Source organism: Acinonyx jubatus, chromosome A3, assembly GCF_027475565.1.
Source record: "Acinonyx jubatus isolate Ajub_Pintada_27869175 chromosome A3, VMU_Ajub_asm_v1.0, whole genome shotgun sequence".
NCBI classification, from domain to species: domain Eukaryota; kingdom Metazoa; phylum Chordata; class Mammalia; order Carnivora; family Felidae; genus Acinonyx; species Acinonyx jubatus.
Window position 1 is genome coordinate 25991841 of NC_069388.1, and position 4936 is coordinate 25996776.

General features: G+C 46.4%; 1 long non-coding RNA gene across 1 annotated transcript; it reads right to left on the reverse strand.

The window, feature by feature from the left end:
- Positions 1-251: 251 nt before the first annotated feature.
- Positions 252-2780, reverse strand: LOC128311134 (uncharacterized). Its single transcript, XR_008289152.1, has 2 exons — positions 2073-2780; positions 252-1473 (listed from the first exon to the last, which is right to left on the reverse strand). It is a non-coding gene; the product is annotated as an uncharacterized LOC128311134 (long non-coding RNA).
- Between the last annotated feature and the right edge of the window lie 2156 nt (positions 2781-4936).

The following is a 4936-nucleotide window of genomic DNA, read 5'->3' on the forward strand; positions in this document are numbered from 1 at the left end:
TTCTTTTTTTTTTTTTTAACATTTTATTTATTTTTGAGACAGGGAGAGACAGAGCATGAACGGGGGAGGGCCGGAGAGAGAGGGAGACACAGACTGAAACAGGCTCCAGGCTCTGAGCTGTCAGCACAGAGCCCGACGCGGGGCTCAAACTCACGGACCGTGAGATCATGACCTGAGCCGAAGTCGGACGCTTAACTGACTGAGCCACCCAGGCGCCCCCATGAATTTATTTTCAATAAAATTTTTGAATAACTTCCATAGTCAGAGCTCTGCCCTCAAGGGGCACCACGGGGACCCCTTTGCACATAGATGGCTCAGGGGGCCCCTTAGTGAGCCCTGAAAAGCCCCTCCTTCCACCATCACCTTATTTGCTTGCCCTTGACCCAGAGACAAGCCCTGATTAAAATGTGATCAAACACTCTAGGTTGAAAAGCCTTCTCTGGCTCCCTGAGGGAAAAGGCTAAGGCTTCCTGTGCAACCTCATCTCTGCTCTCCAACTCCCTGGATCCCCACACAACACTGCTCACTGCTCCCAACAAACTTAGCTCTCTTTCTGGTTTTCACTTCACAGTCTTTCCCCTCAGTTTTTTTTTATTTTTTATTTTTTAATGTTTATCTTTGAGAGAGAGAGAGAGTGTGCACAAGCGGGAGAGGGGCAGAGAAAGAGGGAGACACAAAATCTGAAGCAGGCTCCAGGCTCTGTCTGAGCTGTCAGCACAGAGCCTGACATGGGACTCGAACCCACGAACTGTGAGATCATGACCTAGGCTGAAGTCAGACGCTTAACTGACTGAGCCACCCAGGTGCCACTAATTTTTTTTATTCATGTTTTTTATTTGTTTTTGAGAGAGGCAGTGCAGTGTGAGCGGGGGTGGGGCAGAAGGAGAGAGAGACACACACAGAATCCGAAGCAGGCTCCAGGCTCTGAGCAGCACAGAGCCCGATGCAGGGCTTGAACTCATGAACCACAAGATCATGACCTGAGATGAAGTCAGACACTTAACCCACTGAACCACCCAGGCGCCCCAAGGACACTGGTTCTTAATCTCCTACTTCCAGGGTTCCTCATAAGCTGTGTGACCTTGAGCTAGTTACTCCACCTCTCTGTGCTTTAGTGCCCTTATCTGTAAAATGGAGATAATAGGAGGATCAACTTCATAGGGTTAGTCTGTGAACTAGATGGTTGCTTATATAAGGTGCTTAAACATGGCCTGGCAAGTGGTAAACGATACATATTGGGTATTACTACAATTTCAAGGTCCTAGGAGCTCAGGAGAGGAAAATTTCTTAGAGTAAGATCTTGAAACACTACTGAGTGTGATATAAGCAGAGGGAAAGCCTAAACAGTAGCGCAGAGACATGAAGGGCGAGTGGAATACGAATGCACAGTGGAGTTTCTCTCTCACAATAATTTCAGCACTTGCTTCTCCCCTCTGACAGCTCTGTGGGTCTCATTCGGAGGGTCTCCAGGGCCTGGCATAAAGATGAGGCTCAGTGAGGTCTCCCAGGTTTCACCTTCATAATCCACACCACATCATTTACTTAATACATTTCTCTACATCAACTCACTTTTTGTAAACTAAATACATTTCTTAAAAGGAAGCTGTCAACCACATCTGTAAATGAAAAAAACGCAAATACAAAGCATCTCTGACATAAACAAAATGAAAGCAAAACAGTGTCACTAAATTCTAGCTAGCTAATGTCTGACTCTGAGGTCTGCTCTCTGTTGCCCGGGCAGATTATTAGCAAGTGGTACAGAAATTAATGACCTGCTGGCACTGAACTGAGACTTTCTCTTTGGCATTGTTAGCAGGAGTGAGAAAACAAGAAGATAATTCTCTTTTGCTAGCGCCCTGTACCCCCTAAGCCATTGAGCACATTGTTAGAGAGGAAAATATCCCCCACACTCGAGAGAACACATGTCAAATGGCAAGGTGCACTGCCAATTTTTTTTTTTTTTTTTTTTTTAAGAGAGGCAGATTTTCAGAGAGGGATGGGGCATCTTCCCAGGCTCCTCCTCTGCCACCCCTGGGTGGGCATTGTTCCCCACTTGTGCTGAGTCACCGTACCTGAGAAGGAGACAGTTTCTGGGGCAGGCCTTTTGTCCCTTGCCGTCCAGTCCTGCTGTTCACCTGGTTGGGCTTGGCACCCTGAGCTGATGATCAATAAAGGATTAGACGTAAAAACAAACTAAACCTGCTTGTCCTTAAATAATGTTATTTCAAGGGAAATGTCCCAGCTCTGAAATAAACCAGGTTTCAAGTAAGAATTTGAATTAATTCTGACAACATAATCCAGACTGCAGGATTTGCCTTTAGGCTACGGGGTTTTTTCTGTCAACTCCACTAATGAAAGAGAGAAAACTGAGGAGGAAAAGGGATCTTTATTTTGGGGTCAGGCAAATCTTATTATTCACTAAGCTTCTCTGAAGTGATCGGAACATGGAAATGAGAACACACCTCTTCCTTCTATCCCTTCTCTCCTTCCTTGTCTTTCCTCCCTTCCTTTTCACTCCATTCCATATATTCTGAAGGATTTATGATGTATCAGGACAGCGTTTCCCAGCTTTGGTTCCTTTGAATACCAGCTTTTTCATTTCTGCCTAATCTACAACCTGCCTCTACCGGAGTTACTTTTTTTTTTTTTTTTTTTGTAAATGTGGGGCACCTGGGTGGCCCAGTCGGTTGAGTGTCCAACCTCAGCTCAGGTCATGGTCTCAGTTCCTGAATCCGAGTGCTCACTGCTGTCAGTGCAGTGCCCACTTCGGATCTTCTGTCCCCGCAGGCCCCCCCCCACCCCACCCCCCCGCCGCCTCTGTGCCCCTCCCCCACTCGTGCTCTTTCTCTCAAAAATAATAAAATATTTAAAAAATGTAATTCCCATTGTCTCACTTACATAAATTGACCCCATCCTAAAACAATGAAATTCAATAAATCAAATTCTGTCTAGTCACAACCCAAACTGAGAACTACCAGGCACCTAAAACTACCCCATTGACCACGCTTGGTGGGAACTTCAAGGCTTGTCAGGGAGGGGCCTGCTGAGAAGGCCCTCCATTAACACTTGCTGGCTGATCACAGTGCATGATCCCCACATCCTGCCGCAGGCAGCTTTGCTCAGATTTTAGCTCCTGGAGTGATTGTTAAAATATTCCTGGGCTAGGGGTGCCTGGCTGGCTCAGTCGGTGGAGCATGCTACTCTTGATCTCAGGGTTGTGAGTTCAAGACCCAGGTAGGGGGGACAGATTAAAATCTAAGGGTGTCTGGGTGGCTCAATGAGTTAAGTGTCCTACTCTTGATTTTGGCTCAGGTCATAATCTCATGGCTCATGAGATGGGAGTCCCATGTGGGGCTCTGTGCTAATTCAGAGCCTGCTTGGGATTCTCTCTCTCTGCCCCTCCCCTGCTCATGTGTGCTCTCTCTCTCAAAATAAACATTTAAAAATAAAATAAAATCTTTAAAAAAAAAATCCTGGGCCACATTCCCAGAGATTCTCTGACTCAGCTGGTCTGGGATGGGGCCTGGGAGTCTGCCCTTTTTTTTTTTTTAGTTTATTTATTTATATTGAGAGAGACAGAGAGCAAGAGGGGGAGTGGCAGAGAGAGAGACAGAATCCCAAGCAGACTCTGTGCCATCAGCCCGGAGCCCAACATGGAGCTCAAACTCACAAGCGGTGAGATGACCTGAGACGAAATCAAGAGTCGGACGTCCATCCAACCGAGCCACCTAGGCACCCCTGGGAGTCTGCATTTCTAACAAGCTGCCCCAGGTGATGTCAATACTGCTGGTCTGAGGACCACAAGTGAGTAGATAGATCTTGGGCCACTGGGCATCAAAATCACTTGTAGGTGCTTCTTAAGATGCAGATACCTGGAGGGGCGCCTGGGTGGCTCAGTCGGTTAAGCATCTGACTTCAGCTCAGGTCACGATCTCGCGGTCCATGAGTTCGAGCCCCACGTCGGACTCTGGGCTGATGGCTCAGAGCCTGGAGCCTGCTTCCAATTCTGTGTCTCCCTCTCTCTCTGCCCCTCCCCCGTTCATGCTCTGTCTCTGTCTCAAAAATAAATAAACATTAAAAAAAAAAAAAGATGCAGATACCTAGGCGCTACCTATAAAACATTCTGATTCCTCAGGTGGGTGGGTCCCCAGAATCTGCCTTGTCAACCAGCTAAGGAGTCTCTGAAGACCACCTCGAAGAAACTGCTTGGACCACCATTAGCACCTGGAACTTGGAGGTGAGGTGGCCCACCTTCAAGGCCAGCCTGTAAGTCGGGGACGACTCCTTCCCATTGCCTGGGCCCCAAACCTTAGCGCATCCTAGGACTCTGGTTCCCTCTTACCCCCCATTCGGTGCCTCAGCAAATTCTGTTGGCTCTTCCTTCAAAACATATTCAGATTTTCTTTGAAAGACTCCAGCATGTGGACTTGGGGGTGGAAGAGCAAATAACACAAGACCCGTGAAATGTTGAGAATCGCTGATCTGGGAGTTCATTACTCACAATTTTTATGTAGATTTAAGGTTTTCCATAATAAAAATTTTTACCTTTAGGTCTTTGATCTAAAATTCATTTCTGCGGGGCACCCGGGTGGCTCAGTCAGTTAAGCATCTGACTCTTGACCTTGGCTTGGGTTATGATCTCATGGTTCGTGAGTTGGAGCCCCGCATCAGGCTGTGTGCTGATGGTGCAGAGCCTGCTTGGGGTTCTCTCTCTCTGCTCCTTCCCCCACTCACGCGCCCTGTCTCAAAATAAATAAATAAACTTAAAAAAATGAAAAAATAAAAATAAAATCCATTTCTGGGAATTTATCTTCATGAACATATTACAGGAAAAAAAAGTAAATGAAAATATTATTCAAATAATAATAGTGAAAAATTGGGAACATACTAAGTTCTCCTAATAGGACATTAAACTATGGGACGCCCCTCAATAGAA